Here is a 14816-nt window from a genome sequence, read left to right as displayed (position 1 = left end):
CTGTAGACCATGCACGTCCCACTGACTGTGGATTGTACGCAGGCCATGCTGGTTGGTGAATAGGTTACGGCCAACAGTAATACTATTCCACCAACTGTAGGCTGCGCCTGCTCCACAGTGAGGGTTGGTGAGTAGGCAGCGGCTAATAGTGACAAACAGTACTAGAGGGTGCTCCTCCTCGCACTGTTGTCGGTGAGCTGTCACCCTGTGATTGGCTCATGGGCTGTTCTGGTCAGATCGTCTGTCCTATCCATACCTTGGTAGGTATGGTACAAAAGATCTTTCAGAATCAGACTGGCTCATTTGGGCGGGATTGTTCCCGCCTTGCTCATGCCTTCACGTGACTGCTGAAGTAGCTAGTCTTGTACGTGTAGCCCTGCTGTCTGCGGGTAGCCTTCCCTGATGGCTTGTATCCGCAACTGCGGGAACAGGCGGGGTACTTCACCATTGGGAGGCTTTCCCTGCGTGTACAGCTTGCGTACTGCGCGTAAGATTCTATGAGCATGGTGGGTCCTGCGGGAGCAGATGGCCTTTGCGCAGACAACCCTGTTCAAGGTGAGTCTTGCGGGACCAACTGGTCTCTGCTGGGACCTACCTCTTCAAGTCCCCCCAGTCCAATGTTCTTCTCATGCGTGTTTAATAAAGTGAGGTGAACTTTTGGACTTAAGCAAAGGGTTTTGAAAAGGGTTTTGTAAGGTTTTCCATGGGAAGTCCTTGTCACTTGCAGAAATGCCCGAGTTTCCTGCTTGGTCTTTGGGTATGATGCGGGTAGGTCTGTAACCTCCTCGTAAGTCAGGAGCATTGAGTCCCAGTTGTATGTATTTTCCATGAGGTTTTGGTAGTTTCGAACATAGTGATCAATTATGTTAAGACCACAAATTCCATCTTGGAGCTTCAAACAACGTAGTTCTCGACGCTCCCGCTATGCGGGGATGTTATTTCCGTTTCCGCAAGCATTGCCCAGAAGATCCTTCTTGGTTTCAATTCCCAGCGGAGCGCTAGGTATGTGAAGGGTTTTGCCTTAACACTGTACCTGCGCTCGTCTTACGGTTACTTTACTTCCAAGGTATTCCTGGCGTCAATTCCCTGCGGGTGCTAGGTATGTGAAGGATTTTGCCTTTACACTGTACCCGCACCCGTCTTATAGTTACTTGGTTGCCGAGGAATACTTGGCTTCAATTCCCTGCGGGTGCTAGGTATGTGAAGGGTTTCGCCTTAACACTGTACCCGCATCCGTCTTATGGTTACTTGTTTGCCAAGGTTTTCTTGGCTTCAATTCCCTGCGGGTGCTAGGTGTGTGAAGGGTTTCGCCTTAACACTGTACCCGCATCCGTCTTACGGTTACTTGTTTGCCAAGGTAAGGGGGGATTTTCCCGCTTACTTTTTAATATTTTCGAATTTTGAATTTTGAAATTCGAAGAGTTGGTGAAAAGATAAGAACAGTCCAAACCTCTGAAACGTCGCGCGACAGTTTCTTCTGACTGTGTCAGGACGTGCAGGAAGTTATGGTGACGTGACAGAACATGGTCATTCCAGTCGCTTTTTCAGGCGCGTGGGCGTGATTTTTCTGGCGCGTGGCCGCGAAATTACTGGCACACGTCCTTTCAACAGCTGTTGCCAGCCTGCTTTTTGCCACGTGTCATAGTTTCATTGCACCTTTGATTTCTCTCTCCTCCGCATTAAATTCACCGCATTAATTGCGATTACTATATAAAGGGGAAGAGAGTTATCTGTAATTCACACTTTCACCTTTCTTCTTCTTCTCAAGTAATTTCCGGCAAATTTTTCTGTTCAGTAAAGCCTTACTCTGAAATCTTTTTCTTTTTTCCACCATGTCTTCTCATGATACTGATGATCAGAAGACTGCTGGCGAATGCCAGTGTTCTCTTCCTGTCGATCTGTACCAGTATATCGTCAGGAAGTTCATGCTCGAGTCTCTCGAGCCTGAGTTTCCTGAACCCCACCATACTGTGTACGATGCCCCTAGTGGCAAGATCGGGGTTTATGCTGCATTCTTTGTCTACGGAAACCCTAGGTTTCCGTTGACAAAGTTTGTGTACCGTGTCCTGGAGAGGCACGGTGTGCACCTGACAGAGGTGCACCCCATGGCCATTGCCAAGGTCCGGCACTTTGAGTGGGTGTGCCGGATACTGGGCCTTGAGCCCTTTGTTGACCGTCTGATGACCTTCTACACTTGGAGGTGCATCCAGGGGTGGTACACTCTTACAACCCGTATAAAGGGTTTAAAGATTTGTACCACCGAGCGGAGTCTTCGCTCATGGAGAAGAGAGTTCTTCTTCATATCCGCTCGCGCCGTCCCCATCGCCATGAAGTTTAAGAATGGCCAGGCGCTTCCGAACCTTCCCGCCCTTAACTACGAGGAGGCGGAATGGTTTTCGAAGATATCCCGGGTCCAGTCCCCGGTTTTCCGTTTTCCGGAGTCGGCGATGGTGATGCTGGGGATGAGCCGGGTGTGGAAGGCGGCGAATGCGGATAAGGTTCCGATCGTCCTTGAATATGGTTCGAACTCTACCCCTTATGGTATGTCTTGTTTCTTTTTTGCTGACTACGATTTTTTCTAACTTTCTTGTTGATTTCAGAGGGTAACGATCTTCAGTCGCTCCTGAATCCGCGGGAGGAAGATGGTCCTGCGCGGATGGGTACTCGTGCTCTGGACGAGAACGAGTTGCCCATCCTCGAGCAGACTGCGGGTCGGTTCGTGGAGGTTTACCCGCCAGGCCAAGAGATCCTGAGCCACCGTCGGCCAGGTAAGCCTATCTTCTACCCTGAACCTCTCAAAGCTGTGCCTGCTGCTGGAGTTCATGACATTTCTTCTTCTGAGGAATCCGCAGAAGGTCCTCCACTGGTGCGGAAGAGAAAGGCTGCCGTCGCGAAGGGCAAGGAGAAGGTGGCCTCTACGGCCGACCCGGTAGTCCTATCTGACTCGGAGTCAGATAATGCAGAGGTGGCGGGGAAGCCCGGTGGTGAAGAGACCACCGCTCCGGAGGCTGCAGGTGTCACCTCCGAGGAGGCAGCGGCAACGACGGTTACCGGTGTCAAGAGGCCGGCTCCATCGGGTTCGCCCCCGCTCGTCCGTGCGTTCAAGCTCAAGAAACCCCGTAAGTACCCCCATAATTCTTGTCTAGATTTGTTGTTTAAAATAAATTTTTCTAACACTTTTGCTTGTGTAGGTGTGGATGTTGACGCATTCCAGGGTGGAGTTGGAGCAAGTATTCCCCCGCCAATGACGGTAGGCTCGGTCAGCCTTCCCGAGGCATCGACCCAGGCGTCTACGCCTGCTTCCGCTGGTTCCAGCCTTCCTGAGGCTGTTCCAGCTGAGAAGGTGTCTCCGCCGGCCGTGAGTGCAATTTTTACAGCATCTTTCACGGAGCCGGCGGTTACTGTTGCTGAGGAGGTGGCGCCAACCATGGCTACCACAGCGGCTGCCACTATACCTGCGCCACCGGCACCGACGGCCGGACCTTCAGGTATGCGCCAGGCTTCCCGCCGATCTATGCCACCTTCCCGTCTGCCTGACCTGTTGGATGGATTTCCTTTAGGTTCAGGTGATGGGTTTGGCGGCTATCGGCCTGTTATTGACCCTACAGGTACGTAGGGTTCTTTTTCCTTTACATATTTTTATCATCTTTTCCTAACTGCCTTTGTTTCTTTTGCAGTGTCGGATTCCAATGAAGTGTATGTTCCAAGATGGAACATACGCCGAGGAACAACCCTTCGCACCCCTGTGGAGTGCGTGGACTGGGCTCGCCACGCTGCTCCTCATGGTGCGTTGGGGGAAGCCATGGCTAGCTACCAAGAGGGTAGGCTAACCAATGAGCTTCGGGTTCTCCAGGCCCGAACGCAGCCCCGCGTCGAGCTGCTTTGTCGTGAAAACGACAAGTTAAAAGCAGCTCGCGCCAAAGATATATCTAAAGCGCGGGCTCTTCGGGAGGAGAACCGGCAGTTGGCCGCTGCCGCAGCCGAGAAGGAGAAGGCATTCAAGGCCCTTGAGGTTGAAGTCCAGGCGCGACTCGAGGCCCGCTCCAAGGCTGCCCAAGCTGTGAATGAACAGCTTCGGCTGGCCAAGGAGACTGCGCGAAACTCAACTGAGAGGGCTGCCAAGGCTGAAGCTGTTGCTGAGCCACTTCGCGAAGAGAATGAGCAGCTTAAATGCAAATTAAAGGCTCTTCAGCATGCTCATGACGCCTTGGCAATGGAAGATGCCAAGAAGCTGCAGGAGATCCTTGACCAGAGGGGGGTGCTTGACCGTACTGAAAGGAAACTCAAAAGCGTCGAAGAAGCTGCCGCCAAGGAAGTTCAACTTGCCAACCTTGATAAAAGCGGAGCCGAACGTGCTTGTAAAGAAAGTCAAGCTACCCTCCAATGGTTGCTTCGAGAAGCGTTGCCTCAGGTATCCTCTTTTTCTTTACGCTTTCTGCTCGTAATTAGAAAATGTTCTAAGTATTCTTTTGTAGGTTGTGCGTCAGGTCCTCTCAGAGACCTCTTACGACGATGCAATGAGCGCAGCCCTCAACGCTTCTCATGAGGATGGGCAGAAGACTGGCTTCCTGCTTGGTCTAGGGTTTGCTGAGAGAGGCTTTCCGCCCTCCAACTTCCCTTTATTCAATGTTAATACTGAAGCTGCTTATGACCAAGCTGTGAATCAGTACGCTGCCTTCCCGCATCCAGTGGTGGAGAAGGTGAATGAAGTCGCTGCTGCTGATGATGGGCTAAACATCCTTAAGGCTTTCCTTGGGCAGCCGCGCTCTGATGGTGCTGGCCCAAGCGGAGGTGGCCCTGAAGCCTGATCCTGAAGATCCCTTCCCGCTGCTAGGATAGACTTAGCTTTGTATAGATTTCTTTTAGGCGGGTAGTTACCCAGCCATTCTTGTAATTGATTGTGAAATATTAATCTCTTTGCGTATAAGATTGTTATTTCCTTCCTTGGGTTCCTTGCTTTATAAACTTATGACTTGCATACTTAGTTTGATTTAGCAATTTTCCAAGTGTTTAGAATAAGAACCTTTGAACGTGGTTGATGATGGGTTAAAGTTTCGCCTCCTCCCTCGTGATTGTGCGGGTAAAACCGTCACTTGCACTTGGTAGGATGGCTAATCTTTACCCTCTATCTGACCTGCGTGTAGGTTTCCTTTTCGAAATTTCTAAGGCATTAAGTTAAACCTTTGAACGTGGTTGATAATGGACTAAAGTTTTCGCTTCCTCTTTCGTGATTGTGCGGGTGTAACCGTCACTTGCACTTAGTAGGATGGCTTTAACTTCAGACCTATATCTGACCTGCGTGTAGGTTTTTCTTCTTTTTTAAGTGTTCATAAGTTAACCTTTTAACGTGGTAGATGGTAAGTTAAGTTTGGCTTCCTTGTTCGTGATTGTGCGGGTAAGACCGTCACTTGCACTTACAAGGATGTCTAAACTTTACCTTCATCTGACCTGCGTGTAGGTTTTCCTTAGAACTTTTTAACATTTTGGCGTTGTGTTTATGCGGGTATTGCCGCCTTCCACACGCAACTACTTCTTCCCGTAAGGGAAGTTCATAGGTTACAAGCTATCAATACATCATGAAAGGAGAATCATTTCCATTAGAAGTGGCTCTAGGCCTTTTCTTTACAAGTTGGAATTGATCTACATATAACATTTGCGTATTTGAGCTCCATTCCATGTTCTAGGGATGGGAGTGCCATCGAGCCTTTCGAGCCGGTACGCGCCCTTTCCCAGAACTTCTTTGATGATGTATGGCCCTTCCCAAATCGGGGCCAACTTTCCTGGGCGTTGTTGGTTCGAAGCCTCGTTGTTACGCAGTATGTAGTCTCCTTCCTTGAAGTTGCAGAGTTTTACCCGCGTGTTGTAGTACTTTTGCATTTGTCGTTTGTAGTTTTCTTCACGCACGGCGGCTAAGTCTCTGCGCTCTTCGGTTAGCATAAGGTCTAACCGTCTTTCCGCATCATTGTCTTCTGGTTGGATTAAGACCCTTGGTGAGGGTAAACCGATTTCGACTGGGATCATGGCTTCAGTGCCATAAGTGAGACTGAACGGGGTTTCTCCCGTACTGGTCTTCTTCAGCGTTCTATTTGCCCAAAGGACGTGCGGAAGCTCGTCCACCCAGCCGGATCTGTGTTCCAAGAGTCTTTTCTTGATGCCTTCGACGATGCTCTTGTTTGCTCTTTCTACCTCACCGTTACCTTGCGGGTGTGCCACTGAGGTAAAGGTGTGGGTGATTTGAAGTTCTTTCAGCCACTGCTGTAGTTTCTTGTCAGCAAAGTTGGTGCCATTGTCGCTTACCAAATTCTGTGGAAGTCCAAAACGACAAATAATAAATTCCCAAATAAATTTTTTGATATGCTTTGCGGTTGTTTGGGCTAAAGGTTTCGCTTCTATCCATTTGGTGAAGTAGTCAATGGCCACCACTAGGAACTGAACATTCCCAGCTGCTGTTGGAAATGGGCCTGTCACGTCAATGGCCCACTTCTGAAATGGCCATGAGGAAGTGACAGGAACAAGTTCATTTTTCGGGCGATGCGTGTTGGGTGCGTAAAGCTGACAAGATCTGCATTTTCTGATGTATGCCAACGCGTCCATATGCATACCCGGCCAGAAGTATCCCGCGTTGTTTAGCTTGGCTACCACAGCGCGGGGGCCTGCGTGTACTCCACAGATGCCTTCGTGAACCTCCCTTAGGAGGTAGTCAGCATCTTGGTTGTCCACGCATCTTAACAATGGGCCAAGAAAGTTACGTCTGTAAAGGGTGTCATTGACCAGCTGATAATTCAGTGCTTTACAGCGTAGTTTTCTTGCCTGTGACTTCGACTCTGGTAACGTTCCTGCTTCAAGGTATTTTATTATTGGGGTCATCCATGTTTCTGTACCGGTTTGGATGACACAAATTTCCTTGTGCGGGACTGATGGTGTTTCGAGGAGTTCCACGCGGATGTCCTTACCCAAGTGGGTGAAGGCCAGTGATGCAAGCTTGCTTAACGCATCCGCAGATTTGTTTTCGCTGCGCTTGACATGTATCACTTTACAATCATTAAAATCGCGCATGATGGCTTTGGCCTGGGCAAGGTACAGGGCCATTGTGTCATTTACAGCCGTGTACGTCCCGTTTATTTGGTTTGCCACTAGCATGGAATCTACATGGGCTTCCAAATTTTTTACACCCATTTTACGCGCAATCCTCAATCCGGCCAGGAATGCTTCATATTCAGCTTCGTTATTCGTACTTGGGAAATCCAGCCGAATAGCATAAGTATATTCCTGGCCTGCTGGGTTTGTTAATTTTAACCCTGCGCCTGAACCCTCGTTACTAGCTGCTCCATCAGTATAGAGTCGCCAGACCTCATCGATTTCGTGTGCTGGGGAGGGTTGAACCTCCTCCTGGCACTCTTTCTCCCGCGCAGCGGGGACTTCGGCAATAAAATCAGCCAGGACCTGGCCTTTAATGGCTGGTCTCGGCTTGTATTGAATCGCATATTCTCCCAATTCAATTGCCCATTTGGCTAGGCGTCCCGATAACTCGGGTTTGCCTAGAACATTTGAGAGTTTGAAGTTGGTGAGAATAGTGATTGGGTGACCCTGGAAATATCGTCTCAACCTGCGTGAAGCGTGTATAAGTGCCAAGACCAGTTTTTCCAGGGTAGAGTACCGGGTTTCCGCGTCTGCCAGCACGCGGCTAACATAATAGATTGGCATCTGGATGCCTTTTCGTTCTACAAGCAGGACTGCCCCGGTTGCTCTATCTGTTGCGGAGAGGTATAGGATTAACTCCTCTCCCGCTTGTGGTGCTGTGAGTGTTGGGAGTTCGATCAGGCGTGATCGAATCTCCTGGAAAGCTGCTTCCGCTTCTGGTGTCCAGCGGAAGTGCGTTTTCTTTAAACAATTTCTTAGTGTTGACACAAAAGGGAACGACCTATCCGCATGGTTTGCCAAAAAGCGGTTAAGCGCGACTAGTCGTCCATTAAGTGTTTGAGCCTGTTTTATGGTGGTAGGTGATTCCATTTTGACAATGGCTTCGACCTTTTCAGGGTTCGCTCTGAAGCCATCTTTAGTAATAATGACCCCTAAGAACTTCCCTTCTTCCACCCCAAATGAAAGTTTCCGCATGGTTTGGATTGTAAGTTTAGTGAAGTAACAGAACCCCAATATAACAACTTATAATGCCAAAAGCACAAATTAAGTGCCAAGAACCTTAAACTGAAAAGCTCAAAATGGATACGGTTTAATAAATAATAAAATGTTACATTGTAGAGGATCACGTACACTGAAAGCTTCGAATCTCAAGCGTTAACCAATGTCGACCACCATGACATCGCCGCCACCTAGGGTTCCATTCAGCAGCGGTCGACGATGACGAAGATGGATGGCTAAAAGGAACCCGTCAACAAAACAATCAGTTAAATCCAACATCACCTTCGTACCTCCACCACTGCGACGACCGCCGTCGCCTAGGTTCCTAAATAGAACCCGGCAACAACATCATCCTACCAGATCACCAACACCATCGGCATACAACATTACCGCCACCGCCACATACGGCAACAGCCGGCGACAATGGTTACCGGCGGTTTGAATTAACACCGTCACCATCTCTGCCTAATCGAACCCCATCTCTACAACGGCGGGTCGTCGGCAAAAGCCGATGACTCAACCACAAAGGTGACCTGACCTTGTGACTGATGTCCGCAAACAAATATATGAGAGAGCAGGTGAAGCTAGAGAGAGAAACAGCATAAAGAGAAGAATGGTGAATGAAGAGAGAGAAGCCATGGAGACAAAAGGGAATCGTGAAAACTGTAGATAAACAAACACGTAGCAAAACCAGGGACACCTGGCAACAAAGCAGATGACAAAAACACTGTACAAACGCAAGGTACAACCCACATTGCAGACACTCTCCCGAAAATGTTATATTACTAGTTGTTTTACCAGCCGCAATGCGGCGGGGTAGTGTAATTTTTATTGTAATTAAATAGTCGTACACCTAGCACAAAGAAGATTGTCGCTTTGATGACATTTTCAGACAGATTAAACACACAAATGACTACCTAACATTGTGCCTATTTCGTGATAATAACCAGCCTGCAATCAGAGTAGTTAAGGTAAAGTTAATATGGTCAAACCTAAAAAGTCAACAATCCGTAAAGATGATTTTGGAGATGTACCTTTGGGACTCTTCTAATTTCACATAGGATTTGACTCCCATAATTGGCCCGCATGATGATAAACTTGCTTTTAACACGTATTTACCTGCAAAATATCCTCCTAAAGAATGGCTGAGCTAACCATCAGTACTTTTATCGGTGAAGTCTGGCCTGCTTGAACCACCACCAACTGCAACATAAAGAAGAATATTATAAGAAATAAGAAACATAGGATTCTGATATAATATAAAAAAGAGATACATAACATAATGAACTCACCCAGGTTGTTTGATTGTGATCACCCTGAAATTTTTTTGTAAGAGCATGAAGACCTGTAGTATTAAAATAATATTTAAGTGATCTATTATTTTTTTCTTAGATTTCCATTTGATTTGTTTGAATTATAAAACAAAAAACTGATAGCATTTAATTATGTAAGAAGTACCAGAACCTAAATCTCATATATATGCTATCTATCTAGATGGTCTTTTCCCTGTTTAGATATAGTTTTATGGGGCACAATACCTGTTGACATGGCCATGGATGACAAAGAAAGTTGGGTTGACAAAGCCTTCTGTTGCAGCCGTGGATTCTAGATGATTGAGACCTGTGAAATTGTACCTTTGACATTAATAATATAGTAATTTGTCTCATGGTGTGTTGCGTTAAAAGTAAACAATTAATATGTTGGTTACTTACATTTCCACTCGGTGGCTAACGAAGACGTGATGGTGATTATGTCTCCGGGTATCGTTTCATCACCAATGAGGTGTTCTTTCTCTGGCCAAAGAGTTTTGTGAACGGGCCTGCCATTGTGAAACACGTGCAACGTTATTAAGATAATGTCTTGACATTTTAGAAATAAAGCATGACAAATGTCAAAATGGGTTTACGATTTGTTTCGGTTTGAGTTATGATAGGTTTTGGCCGGTTTCTGTTTGGTTAGCCGGTTTGAAACTGGTTTCGGTAGTGAGAACTACAAAGGGTGGGTTCCAAACCTAAACTTTCAATCGGTTCCAAACCAGTTTCTACATAATCGGTTTCAAACCGGCTCGGTTTCGGTTAGATTTTGGGTCGGGTCGGTTAACCAGTTTTTTTGCCCATCGATATATGAATTAAGTTAGGGGTAGTGACAATACCTTTAACTACTGTTGTAGCTTCCTTATTGTATTTACTGAGTTGAGTGTCTTTCGTTTATTTTCTTTCACCACGCCTATTTTAGCTGTCAAAGGAGTCATAAACATTGAGATTAAGATCGATTCACCTCTTTCTATTTGACATAGTAAAAAAATTTCAAAAACGTATATAACTAAAAGAGAATATGCAGTACATACCAAAAATACAATTTTAAAATAAAAACAAACAACATAACGCACGTACTAAACATCTATCATAGAACTAAGATGATTATTAACAGACAGAATGCATTAATAATTATGCCCAAGACTACGTACTTTGCTAAAATCTAAATAATAAGCAGGATAGAACTGACCTAAAAAAGAAACACAATCCGATAGCATGGTGAGATGTTAAATTAGACACCACAACCCAAAAGAATACATCTACAAATATAGCAACAATCTAACAGAGCAAGTGAGATCGGGCGTACTAATTACAGTGGTCGATTCATTGATGAATCGAAGATATAGATGCAAAGTAGATGGAGAATCCAAACGTAGTCGTCAAGCAACAATCCCAACGGTTTCGTCGGTGGTGGTGTCATTGGAAACAAAAGAAAGAGGAATGAATGTCATTGGAAGAGTTGGGCGGTTGGCATTGAACATCTTTACAACATCTGAAGCCTAAAGCCTCCCGATTTTGTAATATTATAAATAAATGGGTCACACGTGGAAGAATATATGAGTTATCATTATTTAGCATAAGTTTTTTTTCTCTTTGGCGTTTGAACTTTGAAGCCACCCCTACACCGAAGCATACAATTACTAATATTTTATTATATTTTCAAGATATTAAAAGATTTTAATATACTTTATATACATATAGATTACATTAAAGTCAATATATAACTTTATTACTTATTTATATTAAATTTAAAAAATAAATACTTAAAAAACAATTTAGTTATAAATGTTAATAAAATAAATGTAGGGTCGATCTTTCTTTACAATCCTTTTGCTGTTCTATATTTTTTTTCTTTTTGATTTATTTTATTTTTTTATGTAAACCTAACCAATTAATCAAGCACATTATATTTCTTCGGTTTTGCTTTTCATTTTTAATTATTTTTATTTCTGTTTTAATTAACTAACATATTAATCTAACTAATTAACCGCGCACATTATCTATTTTGGGTTTTATATTTTGCTTGGTATCCTTGCAACGTGTAGGTTTAGACGTTACATAACAAAAAGAAACAAAAAAACGTACACGTTTCGATACCTTTTGGCTACATTCCAACTATATTTTTGGATCTTTTTTCTTTTTCGGTTTACTATAACAAGTACATCAAAATACAAAATGTTTTACATACACCGTAATGTGCGGTTTTCTCTGGCAAGCTTGGTACAAGTAGTAAATATTTTTGGTGTAAATAGCTTTGTGTTAAATTGTAGGAACCAAAAGGCAAAAGTAATACAACTGAGCAAATTAATTATATGCTTTAAAGCCCCAATTGTAGCCCATTTTCTCATGAAATATGAGCCCAAATAAACCCACTTTAAACAATCCATTTATTTCCACATAAACCCACTTTAAATTATCCACTTCTCTTCTCGTCTGTTGCCACAGACAGTGGCGGATCCAGGATTTTTTTTCAGGTGGTGCACTGTTTTTAGATATTCGGGTCATTATAACTAGTCAGGTCAAAATAAGTTGGTAAATCCGCTCATACTTATTTATTTAGTGGTGTCGTAAAAGTATATGCATACTTATTTATATAGTGATAACATAAAAAATTTCATAAAAGTTATAAGTATAAAACAAACCAAAAGTAAGGACATAAAAAAAACATATATACAAAAAGTCAGAAAACGTAGAACACTTAAAAATCATTATCTAATAACAATATTACTTATCTCATCAATTTGGTTAGTTATGATTATCGATATCAAATGTTTTAGTATAAAGTTGTTTAAATTAAAATCAAACTAGATGTTAAATGTTTAATCCTAGAGTTGTTAAAATCTCAAATGAAAACAAAAGGTTTATTTTATATTTTTCCTAGAATTATAAGGGTTGATATTAAAAGTTCTTAATTGAAAATAATCAAATCCTAAGGCAACAAGTTCATATGAAGAGAATAAAAAAGTTTCAAACACTCATATGCCTCCCTTTCAAAGTTTCAATAGAGCTAACCACAAAAAGACTAATAAATGAAAAACCATCCAACAAAAAGACTCGAACACGGGACACAAGTGCTATCAACAAACACCTTGGACCGCCGCACCTGTTTTCTATTTGTTTTAAGTGATGCACTCCAATTTTATAAGGGGGTGCACTCCAAATTTTATATACATTACACTATAATTTCGAAACCGGGGGGTTCCCGTGCACCCCCTACGTTCCATGTAAATCCGCCCCTGGCCACAGACTCGTTCTCCAAAAACGCCATGGGGATTCGCAACACAATGAATGGTCCTTGGTTTCCCGTCATGTGTATGACGTACTCATGTACTCCATCTGGTTATGTCACTATGTGGCCTATACCTTCTGTTCATGTGTGAAGCGTTATCTATGCAAGATTTGACTTAGGGGGGCAAACGAGCCGAGCCGAACCCAAGCTCGACTAGGCTCGAGATCGAAACGTTTAATTCATACAGAGCTCGAGCTCGGACTCGGCTCGTTTATTATTTATTAATTATTTTTATATAATTATAAGTATTTTTATATATATTTTTTTTCTATTATAGTTTTATGTATAAAATAATTTTAGTTATTTTTATTTTTTTTCATAACATTATATATATTAATTAATAGTTATTAAATATATTTTTACAAATTATATAAATGACAGGCTCGTTTAGACTCGCGAGACGATTCGAGCTTGATAAGTGAAGCTTGGGCTTAGGCCCGTTTATTAAACGAGCTTACTTTTAGGCTCAAGCTCAGGATCGGGCTCGATCGAGCTTTTTAACGAGCCGATCTCGAGTAGCTCGCAAGCAGCTTGACTCGTTTGCACCCCTAACTAGCTATAATGTAGTTACTATTGATTAGATAACGATTATTACATGTATTTATTCAAATTAAACTAACTTTTAGAGTTAAGTTCGGTTTTCGTCTTTGTGGTTTTGCCAAAATTGTCATTGTAGTCCAAAAGTTCGATATATATGTTTTTTTTATCTTTTTGGAACAACCAATCTTATTAATCATCCGGGACTAGCGAGTAGCTAGATACAAAAAGATACACCGAGTTTACACCCAATTACAAAATACATACCAAATTACATCAAAAAATTTAAAATGAAAGGGAACAACATGCCTCCCAATTTAGTCCACAACCATTTTGCCCATATTTTCTTCACCCATAAAAAGGATATATGTTTTATATCTTCTTTTATTCTATTTATCGACACTTGCTTGCTATTGAATATGAACTCACACCTAGCCTTCCATAAGCGCTAACATATTGTGAGGATGATTGATTTGACTGCCCTTTTCTTTTCTTCATGTGTGTTGATCTTAAGGTGAACCTTCAATAAGTCCTTTACTCCTTTACTTCAAATGCATAGATCGGTCGAATGCCAAACTAATTACTAACAAGTTACCATATAACCGATGCAACACAACAAGATATTAGAATATAGTTGACCGATTCCAATGATCCTTCGCATAACAGGCACCACTTGATCTCTTCAAGTACCTTTCTTTTGCATAGTGTGTCCAAGGTAGCATCCTCATTTCCGCCTTCCATTCGAATTAGTTCACCTTTATTGGTACCCATTTATTCCAATCTAGTACAAACTCCGGTGACGTTTCGATCTCCTTCTCCTTGAAGTACCAACCTAGAGGATTTAGAGGTAAAGCAACCATTTTTATATATCCATGCTCCATTTTCATTCCCGGTAGTAACACCAAACACTCCCACAATTCTTGCACTTCCTAGAACGATGTCGGTTTCCTAGTCCATGACCACATCCATCCATTTTTCATAGATTTATTTATACAATGATACTTGAGTTGATCAAATTCCATTGTAGAGGCGTTTTAATGTGTGCCGGATAGCGACGTTTAAGTGTGCGTGTGGTAACAGGTTGACGAATGAAGCTGTATGGGGACGTGGAGGTAGCTCCGACATGAAATGAATGCTGATTAACGCCGATGGGCGTTAATAGACAACGATTGGCCTAAGTTGTTTACTATTGCACATATGCTGTTTTGGGGTGCTCGTGAGATCATTTTCTTAACTTTTCATGTAACCAGACATGAAGTAATGTTGATATGACACTGAATAAAGGTGTGGACTAGGTTAGGAGGGAATACATCATCACTCATGCATGTTAACATCCAGATTTGAAAAGAATAAAAATTAGGTTACATGTAATTTTCAACTGCTGTTCAAAAAATAAAATAAAATTTATTCCATAGCTTAAAAAAGATATGCATGCCTAGTTATTTTTTATGAATCTTTCTTTAATGGTTTATAATATTGTTACTAATGTAAAGCCGTTGGTTTCAAATTATTCCAAAGTTTAACAAAGTTATGCA

This window comes from Bidens hawaiensis, unplaced genomic scaffold, assembly GCF_021521415.1.
Source record: "Bidens hawaiensis isolate Kalapana, Puna unplaced genomic scaffold, B.hawaiensis_p1.1 tig00017971_1, whole genome shotgun sequence".
In the NCBI taxonomy this organism is placed as follows: Eukaryota; Viridiplantae; Streptophyta; class Magnoliopsida; order Asterales; family Asteraceae; genus Bidens; species Bidens hawaiensis.
Note: the sequence above shows the minus strand (reverse complement) of the source record.